Genomic DNA, 15,932 nt, shown 5'->3' on the forward strand with positions numbered 1-15,932 from the left:
TGACCACTGAAGAGAGACCACTGCTCCTCCCCCCAAGTCTTTTATCTGTATTTCAGGTAGTAAGTTGTGGCTATATTCCCAGTCACGTGGCATTTACCCTTTATAAGAATGGAAAATAACTGCCCTTCACCAACAAAAATGGAGACCTTCTTGAACTGGGATAGCTAATTGTCAGACCATAAAACAAGTGGACAAAGGTATAAAACCTGGAGAAATTCTAAAACAGTGCTTTAACATTTAGAAATATGACCTTTAAGCAAGGATTAAAAGAACTGAGATTTCGCCTGAGAAATACAACTAGTCTCTAAATGTTTGGTTTAGTTCAGCACAGTTACTCATTGCTGCCCACAGGTTTTGCACCAGGTAATAAACAAAACAGGAATAAGTCTTTCCTCTTCAAGTACTTTTCAACCTATTTAAAAAGGAAGGATATGCACATGTGAAATAGGTAAATAACAATGTACAAGAGTAGACAAATACCAAGGATAGCATAAACGTTCACTTGCTCTATAAATATTTACTGAGTGTCTATTATATACTTGATAATGGGGCCACCCTGAAGGAACAGCCAGCGCAGTAAGAGAGAGGAAAATAAGCTACAAAATGTGTGTGAGGTTCAGTGAGGAAAGGCAGGTAGAAATGCCCATCAAGGTACCAGGTGTGCCTTCCCAATATGCAAAACCTAAGCTGAGTTTTAAAGAATGTAGCGGTTTTTAACTAGAGGCATTGCTACCCAGAAAGGGCTTGGAAGAGGGGGGTGGGCAGCTTCTGCAGTTCTCATAATGACTCAGTTGGTAGGAGGATGGAGCTACTACTGGCATTCAACACTCAGGAACCAAGGTGTTAAGTGTTCTATAATGACAGATCAATGCTGTATGAATTGTCCCACCCCAGGTGCCAACAGCAATTCTCAACAGCATTCACTAGGTGGTAGATTTGCCAGGTAGACCATGAAATAGGTGGACATTTAAGGCAGAAGCAATGGACATACCTACGTGGAAGCAGAAAAGAAAGGTGTATTCAGGAGCTACAAGGACCTCCAGGGCTCCTGAGAAACATGTATGGGATAGTTGTAGGACAGAAGGAAACTTTTCCCACACCCAATGATATGTCATACTGAACAAAAGCAGTGCTACAGGAAGGGCACAGATAAATTCAGGAGCCATTACCAAGACAAAATGGACCACCTCAGTATGGACCGGGAGGAATCTAAGGTGGCTCCTTGGATGGGAATCTAGGTGGATGGCACCATTGGTCAAATGTGGAGAGATGAACAGCTGGAAAGGGAAAAATGAGATAAACTGATGATCAAATGACTTCTCTCATTGAAAGCTGAGTCAAAATGTTATTACTTGATTGAATTCCACTTCTAAATGTGGCTCCTGGAAACTGCATGAGTCTGACTACATATGTCAAGAATAATTTTTGGAATTTAAGTCTAAAACAGAAAAGAGTTTTATTTATCCATTAAATATTATACACTGTAATGAATTACAAAGAAATCTTCAACTAACAAATTAAGCATTTTTTTATCTTCCTGAATATTACAAAGAGCATAAGGAAACAGTTTACAGACAAGTCCAAACACAAGTACGGTCAGCAACAACCTCAGGTTATTTCCAACATCCTACAAAAGTTGTAACAATTAACTACAAAATAATGTCTTTGGTGTAATCCCCTAAGAAAGTAGTATATTTGTGCCTTTTTTCAAAAATGTGTCTATTAGATACAATTCCTAAATATTTTACTCTTCAGTATAATTTGATTGCTAACTATCTTGAAATGTCCTTTAAATAAAATATAAAGGCAGGATTACATTTATTACAATATTTCAAAAACATTGTGAAAAAACATAAATGGGTACTTCACATGAATCCTTTGGGATGAATAGTTTTATTGTATGATATGTAAGTTCCTTGTTGATATTCAACACCAAGAGAACCAAAGAGAAAGGCTCTGTCTTCCCAAGCAACCTTCACTTGGACAAGTAGGTGACTCTTAACATTGGATGTGCTCCAAAACATGCAATGCCTGCTATGAAGCAGGTAGAACTTGGACCTTTTCCCATTTCACGGTATTAACAAAATAAGTCCTTGGGAAAGCCAAATGTCCCTTTCTCAAGTCATGTTTCTATGATTCTCAAATATTGATGTGTTTTCTATTAAAAAAAAAAACCTGAGCTCAATATTTTAATCAATGCACCATTAGAAAAGAAGTAGAAGGCTGGGGTTGTAAGCCCTTTTCAGCATATGTGAGGCCCTGGATTTGATCCAGAGAAAAAAAGAGGAGGAGAAATGGGAGGAGGAGAAAGAAGGAGGGGGAGGAGGAACTAAATGATACATTTCTCAGAACCTAAGGTAGCAAATTTCACATCAAATTTCACATCAAGACAGATCCTCACATGCCATGACGTGAACCACTTTCTACCCTTTGTGGAAAAGAAACATAATCAAAAGAACCTGACAGGATACACAAATGTGTGCATACAAGATATTGTCAGTGCCTAATCAGTACTTCTTAATCAGTACTTTTCATCATGTTAATACAGCTAACTTTGGTTCTGCTCAACCCCACTCCCACCACACACACACGCACACACACACAGACACATAAACTTTTACATATCTTGTCTTCTAGTTCTTTACACTTATATTTTTTACTAGATGATGGTTAACTGAGTGATATAAAAAAGATTAATATGATAATGGGCAGTAATCGATATAAACCCTTGCTATTTCCTACTAGCACACTATGATTCGAAAATGACCTTAAAATGGGAACACAGAACAAAAGTTTGAGGAATAATTTAAGGCAAGTAGGCCTCTTAGCCATATTACAGAAAGTGTGGAGTTTCTATTTGTGTGTGTGTGTGTGTGTGTGTGTGTGTGTCCTAACTCACATGCATCTATATACATTACAAACTTGCCAAGGTGTGTAGCCTATAAATTTCGATTACATGCCTAAGGAGAAAATCTCATTTGAGATAAGAGTTCACAGAGCATTCAGTTAAAAACACATATAAAACACAATCCCTGAGGTATGCAATGTGTCTATCAGAACTCAATCAGACCAAGGGAGTGATTTATTGATCAATAACCTATTACACACATTCTAGACTATATCCATTGTCTGCTTCTCTGCCATGAGCTTATGCCATGCTAAAACAATTCAATTTAACCATCCTAACAAGTTACATTACTAAAAACAACAACAGTGGTTCCATTTTTCTCCAGAGTGAGATGCCACCTCACTCTGAACCAAAGATGTCATTTCCTACTGTGAAATCAGTACCTTTCATCATAGATTAGGCCTTTGGAGCTCTTTCATTTGCTTTGCACCTATGCACCCAGCCACCTCTCCTCCCATAATCTGGGTCCCATTTGTTCCTAATAGCTAAGTGACTTTGTGGGTATTTTCAAGCTTTCCCTTTTCACAGTTCCCTTCCTCTTGCCCTGTGCTCAGCACTGGAAATTCTAAGGTGAATAAGCCAAGGTCTCTGTCCCTGGGAAGCCAAGGTCTCCTAGAAGAAGCACACAAATAACTAAGGCCATGTAAAAATAAATAAAGAGAAGCACTGCTTGCTAGCAGAGAACACAAGAAAAACAGTAATCCTGCCGTGAATGGACAGGTTAAGTTTGTAGGATACATTGAAAAGAACTTGTTCATTGAAATGTTTAATGGACTTCCTTTCTGCTGTAGTATGTATTATTTTAGGTCATGTAGCTTTGGGATTTTTATTTGTTGAGTATTCACAATGTGTGGGAAACCATGACACAGACCATACAATCTAAGTTACTTAAAATGGATCGTTGTGTGTACATGCAGGATTTAGGACATTCCAACTGTGCTGCTTGTGGCTATGGATGATTATGTTCTTTGCTTCATGTGTTTGTTTCCTGCAATGCACATGTTAACTTAAAAAAAATAAAGATTACTTTAAAAACTTGCAAAAAAATTATTTTAGGGTTCAAGTGGTAAATTGCCTACCTAGCAAGTACAAGATCCTGAGTTCAAATCCCAGAACCAGAAAAAAAAAAGAATTATTTTAAATGCACAGTTTAACTCTTCCAAGAAAGTAAGGGAGCTTTCCAAAACCATAACTGCTCATTGAAAAATGGAATGGTAACCTAATAACAATCTTTGAAGAGTTTTGCTTGTCTCAGTACCCAAAATATGGGCTTTTAATGGCCACAGAAGACAGTCTTGACCCATGTGTGGTAATGAATTAGAACTGAAACCCAAAGAGTTACACCTTTAACAAATAACAATAATAATAGAAAATATGACCACCAGCAAAAGAAAGAGACAAGAACCATTTTTTGTCTCAACCTAAGTCCTAAGTCTTGATATGGGGGGAAGTATTCCCTGGAGTGCTTTAACTGAAAATCTAACATACAAAATGACCCTATACCGGAAGTATACTTGAGGTTAACTCAAATTACAAGATATCCACCATTTATGTCTCACTGGACATGGGCTCACAATTCAAAATGATAAACCACTTGACAAAATTCTCCAATACCAAGAAACAATTCAAACAGTGAAATTAAACCCTTCAGAACTTCAGAAAATAGACCATGTGAATATTCTATAAAATAAGTATATTTAAATAAAAATGTTTAAAATAACTGAAAACATTAAAAACAACAGGATATCATTCAAAAAGTTCGGGCCAACTCAACAAAGAACCAAAGAGAACTTCTGAAAATAAAAAATACAGTTTGAAATTTCATTACATAGGTTAAATCACAAAGAAGGAAAAGTGAAAGGATAACTGGAACCCTGGACTTTGGGTCTCAAAATTACCCAGAATACAGCACAGCATTAAAGAAGGTGAAAATATGGAAATGATAAGAAACATGAACTACAGAATGAAAAGGTCCAACATGTTTTATGTAGGATTTCAAGTTACAATGAAATACAAAATAAGAGAGGAATTATTTGAAGAGATATTTTTTGAGTATTTCCATGAATTGATAAAACTTCTCTGATACTAAAAAATATATTGAACACCAACAAATTCATATCTAGATAGATGATAGTAGAAGTGCAAAACTCAACACAAAGAGATCTTAGAAAAATTAATCACAGAATCATGTCAGTTGTGAAATTCATTTTAGTAAATAATATTCTGTATGCTCACAAAGAAAAATGTAGACTCAGGTGAGGCAGCATACACCTCTCAGGAGGCAGAAGAAAGAGGATCGTGAGCTGCAGGCCAACCTGGACTACACAACTACATTCGAGAAGCCTGTTACGTGGTCACCAGTAGTATATCTTTCCTAGTTCTAATCCATCCTGGATACTAATGCCAGGTTAAAAACTCAACACTCAAAATCATTGTTTCTACCTTTCTCTGATCAAGAACCAACCTCACCCTCTGAAACCCATCAGATCAAATACCAGAAGATGTCCAAAGTCTTCCTGACTATTGTTTGATTTGCACCTAAACCATTGGTCACCACTTTGCCACATAAACTCTCACCTGACCACAATTGGCCCTCCATATGTCTCCCATTCAGGCTCTACAAACTTTGTCCAAACCCAGCTTTATCACCTCCACAGATTCCTCCCTGACTATTATATATTGTGCCATGTGACACAAGGACTTGAATCTTGGCTCAAACACCACTAGTGAAATGACCTTGGGCTCCTTCCCCTGCCTCACAATCTCCATAGTGAATACCAGATGGAATCCAGCAGGCAAGACACCTAAGGTAGTAAGGACACTCAACAGGTTCTCAATAGGTTCCAATGCCTTCCCTCACTCCTTCTTCTCAGCAATCTCCCTATACCTTTTACTTATCCTACAATCTAATAATCCATTGTATCGCAGCACAACTGCTTCATGTATTTATCTTTTCAGCCAAATTATTCCTCTGCCATCCTTTGGTATGCTCCATACATACCAAAATTTAATTAGGAGAGTAAGACCAATCATTATATTCTTTGAATTGGACTGGAGGGCAAGGGTGACTATTTTGAAAATGCAGATCTTTATATTTGGGTATCTGCTAGGCACCAGGATGTTATGTACTGGGTATTATGTAACTGAACAAGAGAAACAAACACCTCAGTCTTTCTGAAGTTTGCAATTTATTTATAGGTAATGGATACCATCTGAAAAGCTAATTTAATAGCACATTAGCTGATATGCAGTGTTTTAAAATGAACCAAGAGAGAAAAAAAAACTGACAGGGATGGGGTAGCTGTAATTTTAAGTACAGTCATCAGGAAAAGCCCATTGGACAAAGGTCTGTGCATGTGTGGCCTGAGAGTGCTCAGGCAGAGGAAGCAGAGAATGGGAAGACATGGGGCAAGATGGGAACAGGTATGGTATGAGTGAGCATTCACAGATTAGCAAGGAAGCCAATATACCTGGAGCAGAGTGTGTAAGGAGAACAAGAGGAGATGAGGACAGACAGCAGAATAGAGGGCTGCTCACATAAGGCCTGGGTGGAAATCAGGATCTTGGGGTCTCTTCTGATATGATGAGGGTACATTTGAGGGTTCTGAGCTGAAGAGGGATGTATCTGATGCTACCAGGATCAACCTTATTACTATGCTACAGGCAGACTATGAGGGGTCAAGGGCAAAACCAAAGGTCTTGTCAGAGCCATTACAATGATCTAGGCAAGAGAGGAAAGTAGCTGGGACCTTGGATTAGCAATGGAGATGATCAGATTCTTAATGTTTTCGAAAACAGAACCAATATGATATGCTGACAAACTAGAAGTGGAAGATGAGAGAAAAAGACAGCTGTCTCCCAGGCCTGAAGTCTTGAGAAAAGGATGAAACTGTCACCAGCAGAGAAGGGGGATGGTGCAGATTTGGAGAAGGAAACCAGGAGTTCAGATCTGGATACAATCAGCCAGAGATGTGCACGTGAGGAGAGCTATCACATAGACAAGAGATAAGGCTGGATCTTATTCTGCCCACAGCCCTTTTGCTGCTCTACTCTTTTATAAGAGCTCTAATAGGAAGAATCAAAGAGGAGGCTAACAGGAGAGACCCAGCCTGTCCTTAAGGATGTTAAAAAAAAAAAAAGAGGGTATGGGGGGAGGTCAGGAGGTCACATATACAAAGCCCGAGGTAGAACGGTAGCTGCTGTCTTCCCTTCTAACACTCAGAAAGGCATCAACAGCCAAATAAGATGGGAACATCCAAGACATGATTTTTAGAAACAAAAACATGCTTCAGGACAGCCATCTGGTTTCCAGCTACAACAGACAAAATTCAAGGACAACTCAAGGAAAAGAAATCACCTCTCCATTTTGTAAGAAAACCTTTACCAGGGCTCCCCTCTCATTGTTCAGTTCTCTAGGTAGAAACTGGCCTGCAGGACTATTTTCTTTGGGAATCATAAGTATTTTTCAAAGAAAAATGAGTTAGGGTTTTCTAATGGCCAAGGAAGAGGACCAGACTGAGAATTGAACAGCCTGAGTTACCCTGGCTCCTGGTCCACAAGCCTGTCCTGCTTTGCCTCCAGACTTAGTCTCTCAACATGTAAATACTGCCTCAGGGAAAAAAATATTTTCCACTGCCTCCACACAGAGCTTTCTTGAGAGTTAATGAATTAATGTGTACAAAACACTATGAGCTATTCAAATAAAGGGACAATGAAACTCTATTTCTGAGTTCTTGAGGTAGAAACATAACAATTTTAACTATTTTCTTACAGACCCCACTGAAGCCAGTGTGGTAGTGGGAGCCTATAATCCAAGATAGCCTGGAAAGCTAGTGCAGAGGATGGTGAGTTCCAGGCCAGACTGGGCAACACTGCAAGGCCTTGTCTCAAAATAAAATTTTAAAAGGCTGAGTGTAGCTTGGGGATAGAATGCTTACCAAGGATGTGCAAGTCCCTTAGCTCAGTTCAATTCCCCAACATCATTAAAAGAAAAAATCACTGAAATAGTAAACTAACATCCCAGAAGTTATCTGCATGGGCAAAAGGAGATGACAGGAGAAGTCTACTTGTTATAGTTCTGATATAAGGGTTTCTAGAAATGATCTCTCAAGATAAAAATACAGTAAATATTGGGCCAAACAAAAATTGTTAAAAATAAGCTAACAAAAGCTGTCACTCTAGAAAAGTTCCAAGCAGAGGCAAAATGTGTTGACCTATGAACTATAGTTGGGCTGAACTCCTAGTTGTACAAGCTACAAGCATGACAGAACCCTGGGAGAATATACAAACTTTTGTCCAGGAGCCATAGAATCAGGCACATTGTAAGAACCATCCATGAAAAGCACTTTGTTGGAGGCGTCTTTCCTTATTTTCTAAATGCTGTCCAACTCCATTCAAATGGTGACGATTACCATCGAAATGAATAGGCTACTGTACAGATTCTGTTCATAATTCACATAGATGGATTTCCCTGCCCAATGGGATTTTATAACAGAATTCAAACAACCTTCACTTTGTCTAATTCCTGCCTCAGAATGTGCCAGAGACCAGAAGAACACACAATCTGGAGCAAAACCTTGTCCAACATTACAATTAGTCTAAATGTGGACCAAGGACTTAAATTAGCTCATTCCAACAGCATTTCACCTAGCAAAATTAACCACAGTCAAGAAAAGTCAACTTCCTCAAGGTCACAGATTGCTAATCCCTCATCTACTAATGACTTGATAAATTCTGGATTCTCAATCCTGTGTTTACTGCCTACTGTCACAAATCTCCCAACTGGTCTCACCACTTTCAGCCCCAGCTCCCTTTAGTCCATGAGGCCTAAGATTAATAGATTCAACCACTCCGAGTAACTACTCTGGGCATCTCAGTTCTTCCCCTACTCTAAATCCATCAGTGGCTGTCTGCTGCCTGGAAAGGGAAGATCTCATTCCCTCACCTTGTGTGAGAGCCCCTCAGGGCCTCAGCTCCTGTCCCCTCCCTTCCTTCTCTAGAGTAGACATTTGTGAGGTGCTGATTATTTGATATCCTCCCCTTTTTTTTTCTGTTAATGCCTGGAACTTCCCTCCTGAGACTCCCCCTATTGTGTGTAGCTTTGACAGGCAGTGGAATTCCACCATTCTCACCAAAATCATGGGGTTTCCTTGTCCTCTCCCTGCCCCAGTGCAGCCAGAGGCTGGTACATGGCTAGGATGCTTAATCAGAGGTCCTGACTTAAGTAGACAACATGGAGGCAGTCAGGGTCAAATTAGGACCTCGTCTATTTTCTGGAAAGTACAGGGCAGAAGTCCCCTGACAAGGGTAAGTGCAGGTCAAGAATGACAAACTTTGGTCCAGGACTGGTTATGAGCAGGGGGGAATCCTGGAGGAGGAGACAGGACATTACTCTGAGTCTTGAAGGATGAATCTAAGTTAGCAAGTATAAAGGCAAGGGCAGAGAGGGCTAAGCTGGCTCAGCAAGAGGAAGGGCTGAAACTAAAGACATGAGCAAGGGTCTCTCACTTGCTATCTTGCATACCAGTCTAACACTGTGAGTCTCCATCCTGAAATCAAGGAGGGGCTTTGAAGAAATTGAAGCATAGATTTCCAAAATCATGAGAAATCCAAATTCTATTTTCCCAAGTTAGCTTTTGGAAGTTCCTAATATTCACTGGAATCCACACTCATCTCCATAAGATACAATGTGATCCCAAGGGAAGACACAAGCTTTAGTAACTCATTCCAGTATAACTTAGTGTTGTACACAGAGCACCCTCAAGTCAACTCCATCGCAACCCTGAGCAAAGCAGGAAGCAGAAGCAGCTGTAGCTCATCGAAGCATCGGCACCCAAAGAACCAAGGCAAGAAAGTCATGACACCCGGATGAGGGCCGCAGTTTTGCCTCTAACTGGATGAATCTCTTTGGGCCTCAATTTCCTTATTCGTGCCACAGAGCTAATAATACCCATGGCTATGAAAACCTGTGAGGCTGATGAAACCAAATGCATGTAAAGTACCCGGTGCACAGCATGCATCCTCTCCTGTCCACACAGCAACCCTGCCCCACACCCTGCAGCACCACTGAAAACCCAATGGGCCAGGAAGGAGGTGTGAACCAGAAAGTTACTCATTCACTTGGGAGTTGTTTCCCATCTGTAAAATTGGGGGTAATAACCATTTGCCCCCATGAGGTGATCCTCCTAGATACGGGAGGATTTAAAAACTCCAAAGGAGTTATAAAATCATATTGCTAAGTATTTGTGTATTTATGAATGACCTTCTTGACGAGATATTTCTGACACCACCTTTGAATTTCCAGTTCAACCACTTTCCTCATGTCCCTCATAAACCTACAAAGACTCTTTATTGCTTATTATACCTCTCCAGCTGTTTGCCTTCCAACCTTCTTTCTGGGGCCCCACCCCACCTGGCTACCTAATGCTTTTTCCTCCTATATTCCAAATGCTTCCTTGCTTTGTTAGGCAAGTGCTCTACCACTTGAACCATGCCCTCAGCCCTTTTTTGTTTTAGTTATTTTTCAGATAGGGCCTCACATGTTTGCCCAGGCCACCTGGACCACTATCCTATTTACACCTCCCATGTAGCTGGGATTCCAGGCACAAATCAAATGCCCCATTTTTTGGTTGAGATGGGGGTCTTACTTTTTGCCTGGGTTGGCCTAGAACTGCAATCCTATCTCTTTCCTCCTAAGTAGCTGGGATTCCAGGCATGAATCACCGTACCAGCCCTTAAGCTCTTGCTAATAGTGGCATACCTGCCTAAAGGGCCCCTCTCTCTCTCTCTCTCATTCATATATATATATACTTCAGGTAGTATTTCTGACCTAAATAAATTCTCTAATTATTTCCTCCCTGCTACTGTTACCTCCTCAACTAGATAATAAGCTTCTTGAGGGTAGAGATCGTACTATTTATATCCTGTCCCTTGTCACTTCAGAATAACACATAAAATGCAGAGGAAAAGAACATGGCCTGGAGTGCCTCAACCTCTTTGTCACCCCAAAGCGTGCATCCTCAGTCCTCCACTACCCCAAAACCTTTAACCAGCACTTGATGCCAAAGGGACCTAAGATGAGTAGGGCAAGTTCTGGGGTTCGTGGGCTGAGAGACAAATGGTCAGTGACAAGCAATGAAGAACGGGAAGCTGTGCGAAGTCATAGCATCAGATTCTAACTCAGCTGTCAATTTACAATCACAATTAAAGCATAAAGTTCCCTTTTGTCTTGTAAGAATTGAACCAGAAATTCAGACAAAAATGCTTCACAATTGTGAATAATATTAGAAATAACCCATATTGAGAATAGTACTGTGATAGAGAACTTTTTGCAGTCAATAAAAATGATCATTTTTGAAAGGTATTTAATGGCATAAGAAAACACTGACTGCAAGTTTACTCTGCACCAGGCCCTATCTGTAAACACAGAGTGCCAGCAACAAGGACAGTTTGGGAGGAGACCTCGCAAGAGGGTGATCTCTTCTACCCTCCTGCATAAATACAACCTAAGCAAAACACGTTTGGTTGCAAGACAAAACCTCACCTTCTAGCAGGGCACTGGTGCTCACATCTGTAATCCTAGTTACTTGGGAGGCTGAAAATGGGAGGATCACAGTTTGAGGCCAGCCAAGGCAGGTAGTTTGGGAGACTTTACCTCCAAAATAACCAGAACAAAATGGACTGGAGGTGTGGCTCAAGCTGAAGAGTACCTGGTTTATAAGTGTGAAGCTTTGAGTTCAAACCCTGGTCCCACCAAAAAAAAAGAAAAAAGAACTTGTCTTCTAGTACAACTGCTTTTTCTCCATTTTTATTATCTACAAAATCTGAGTTGCCTCTTCGCTATAACAATCATTTATTCTGCAAAAAAATTTCATAAAATGTGATTTCTATTTTCAGAATAAGAAAACAGATTACAGATCCAAAGTCACCAACTAAGACCTAGTGGAGAATTAAATTCAAGTCTCTCTCACTCCACAGCTCATCACCCAGACTGTACCGCCTAGGGCTTTTTCTATCTTCTTCTTAGTCCAAACCAACCTTAGCCTGAAAGCCCCACATGTGTGAGTCCAGGTCAAGGTGGAGCATTTATGCAATTTGACCCAAGTCAAGCTATCATTTTAACTCTCCTAAGCATCTTAGAACTAACTGTGTCATCGTCTACCAAAGGTATTTTGGTTTCTCTGAATGGCAGTGTTTCAGATTTTGTGCTATTTATTTCCCCCAAATTCTAATTATCAAGACATACTTTTCATATGTATGGATCAGGAGCCTATAGATATACACAATTTCCATCACTGGAATACATCTCTAGGGTTATGAATAGGCCAGATCCCAACACTTGCAACTGGATTATTTGCAAATTGAAGACAAATCCACATACCCTGGGACCAGCCTATAAGAGCCATTTAACTATTTCAAATACTGACCCAGGGTGCATCCTGTTTAGCCATGTTGCACAGGAGAACCCAGGTTCCTATTGAGAATTCCAAGGACATACTTCCTCCTGCCACAGTCCTGGGGGTGATATGACATGCACACTTCTCCCTCCCCCCCCCCCTCCCCAGCCATGGAATCAGAACACCAACTCAAGTGAGAAACGGTCTGGGTATGGGCCATAGCCCATAGGATAGGATCCCCAGGGTTCCACTTCAGTAAGCCGTTTCCACTTCTCCTCAGGGCAGAGGGGTCCAGTGCACATCCTCCAATCCCTTTGCCCATCCCCCACTGTGTCACCCAGCTCTTCTTTCACCCTTTGAGCAGCTGAGGAATAGGTTTCGGTCCCAAGCCTCTCCATCTCCCTGACATTATTCCTCAAGCAAGCACACATTCCCTTTTGGTATTTTCTAGGCCCTTTTTCTCCTGGTAACAAGTAGAAACATTTAGTAGAAATCACAAGCAAGAGTTGGTTACAAAGTTTTTAAAGGTCATGCTGAAACAGTGTAACTAAATAAAATTAACTTGCAACCAAATAACAAGTACAAGTATGTGGTTCCCTTATTTTACTCATGAAGGACATGGCCTCAGGCAAATAATCCCATGCCTCTGAGATTCCTCTTTCCACTTTTCCTGTCTCAGAGCTCAATAAAATAAGAACCACCTCAACTGCAGCTTCATTCTAGAGAGGGTCACAGTGAAAGCTCTGTTGACAATCAGAATGTAAATGAACCTGGCTGATATTTTCCACTCCTAGCTGTACCACAAAATCCTCCTTGTTTCCAAAAGCTCATCCAAACCCTGCTTGACTCTATTCTAGATCCAATGCTCCTGGGCCCCTCTCCCTGATCCTCCTAATCCCTTCCCCAACTCTGTCATTATCAAATAAATAGTCACCTAAGTGACATTTGGGAGGCATGGTTAAAACCCCAAGATTTAAATTCATACATAGGTGTCAGTCCAGTTTAACAACTCATTAGCTTGTGACTCTAGACAAGCCACTTAGTCCTAAGCCTCTATTTCATCATCTATAAAGTGGGGAATGATAACAATGCCTATTTCATAAGATAGTTGTGGGGACAAATGAGTGACACACATAAAGCCTTTAGCAAGAGCCTGGCACATGCATACATTATAACCATATTATCATAGTAATGGCAGTGATGATTATTATTGCTATAAAAATTATTTTCTTGAAGGATGCCACAAGCTGGTCGAAGTTAGACTTATCCCAAGAGGCACTGAGGGAAGTGGAAAAGAAGCCTGTGCTTGCAGGGGCACTGAGAGAAGAGAGGAAAAGAAAAGAAGGCTGCTGACAAAAAGTGGGAGGTGGTGGTACAGTCCTGGGCACTCATCCTTCCTCTTGCCTCTCTTCTCACTACCGCCCATTCCAGAAAGAAAGAAGCCATGACATCTCAGGGTCCAGCCCAGGATAGCTATTCCTGCAGCCACCCGACTGCAAGGGATGCAAGACAAAGATGTGAGAGACAGGAACTGCCTGTAACTGCTAGAATTTAACTTGTTCAGGGAACATTCAGCTCTCTGTTTAATTTAATGTTCATGTTCCATTTAATTCCAGGAACCGTTGATAAGTTTTGCTCACTTGTTGACTTCTGGCAATGCTATATTTCACATATAAAATTCTGTCCCTTCCATGACACAATAGGGTAGCAATAATATTTTCTGGAAGTGGCATTTGTTATCAACCACTGAACAGGAACTCTCAATGTAAGGCTCCAATACTAATAGCTCCATTCTGTTCTTTCCTAGTACAATGATAACCTCTACAAGAGTAAGATTCAAAATTTCAAGGAAAATATGAATTTTATGGACACTGGACATCTTATTTTCCAGAACATTATTTGTGGAACCAGAGAACCTGCCATTATATCAATATGTGAATGCCAACCAAATGGATCCTTGAATTAATGGCAAGTTTACCAGATAGAATCATAGTTTATCCATCACTCTAAGAACAATATTGGGATTTCTGATGCTTGAAAGAGAGGGAGTGATAACATTTGCCTAAGCATAAAGAAAATAATTGAATGAAATCTCCATTTGATGGTGTCACTCATTCATTCATTCAACTAACGCTTATCAGATAATTAAAATACACCAGATACTAAACAGAAATCTGGAGAAAAGATGATCCAATCTTTTCTCCCTTAAGGTGCTCAGGATGACAGACTAAATAGGTATTATGTGTACAGGGAGTCATAGGCAACACCAAGTAGTGGGATTAAGCTGGGATAGGTGGTTAAGAGGAGCTATGGTAATGACTACTAGCTTACCCTAATATTGAATTCCACTTTCATTTTAGTGGCAGGCTCCTTCAACTTTAGCTGGGCACATGGCCAACTAGCTAGCGCTTTACTGTCCAATATGGTAGCCTCTCGCCACATGTGACTGGAGCACTCGGAATGTGGTTGGTGTTGCACACTGAAATGGTAATAGTTAAGTTATACTGGGCTAAATATACTGTATTAATTTCACTTATTGTTTTTTATTTTTTAATGACATTACTAGAAAACTTTAGATTATAGGGTTTGGGATTTAGATTATAGGTTGTTTGTTTGTTTGTTTGTTTGAGACAGAGTCTGGAACTCATGTGCTCAACTGGTCCCCCTTCCTCAGCCTCCCACATAGCTGAAACTGCAAGCACATGCCCCCAGGCCTGGCTAAAAAATTTAGATTATATACACAGTTCATGTATTTGCATAAGCCTTGGCTGTGCTAAATACTATGTTGTATTGCTTCTTGGCCTTTGGGCTAAGATCTCGCATGAAGACTATCACTGCCATCCCTGGTGGTAGATGTGAACATGCAATGAAGTTGTGGCTGGTAGGATGTGAAGAGGAGTGTGTGTACACAATATTGGAGTTGGGAAGGGTTATCATATCCCTCCTGCTCCTTCCCCCACTCTTAACTGGCTGGATGTTGATGAGCAGGGATCAGCCAGCTGCAAGTCAATGAGGCCTGCCAATGCCCAGGGAATAGCAAAGCAACAAGTCCCCCAGATGACCTCAAGAGTGAGCCAGCTACTGTCCAGACACCTACTGGCCTAGACTCTTAAGAGTGACACTCTTGTTTATTTAAGCCTCTGTTTAAGTCTCTTTAAAGTAAGCTAAACTATACCCAGTTAACACCGGAGGGTATAAGAGAAAGTTTCCTAAGGAAGTAATACTTTAGGGCATCTTAAAGACCAGGAGTTGTCAGAATGATCATCTACCAATGACCAAGGCTGTCTCTTCTGAGCATTGCAAGGACAGCAAAGCAAGGACAGAGAGGCAAGGATCAGGGCTGAGGGTGTGGCTCAAGTGGTAGCACAGTTGCCTAGCAATTACAAGGCCTGGGTTTTAATCCCCAGTACCTCTGAAATATAAAAGAAAAAGAAAAAAGAAAGGCCAGGATTAGTGACTGTATACAGCAAGCTCTCTAATGGGACATAAACAAGGAGATGGGGAACAAGGAGAACAGAAGGATGAGGATGCAGAGGCAGATCAGGTCCTGGAAAGCCTTGGATGATGGGTTGAGAACCTTCCACTTCTGTTATGTAGGAATGAGAGGATGGGAAGCTACCAAAGAGCCT

General features: G+C 40.7%; 1 protein-coding gene across 5 annotated transcripts in view; it reads right to left on the reverse strand.

The window, feature by feature from the left end:
* Positions 1–15,932, reverse strand: part of Arhgef28 (Rho guanine nucleotide exchange factor 28) — a 285,671-nt gene that overhangs the window by 249,618 nt on the left and 20,121 nt on the right. The gene's annotated exons all lie outside the window — the stretch shown is intronic.

The sequence above is a fragment of the Castor canadensis genome, chromosome 6 (genome assembly GCF_047511655.1).
Source record: "Castor canadensis chromosome 6, mCasCan1.hap1v2, whole genome shotgun sequence".
NCBI classification, from domain to species: domain Eukaryota; kingdom Metazoa; phylum Chordata; class Mammalia; order Rodentia; family Castoridae; genus Castor; species Castor canadensis.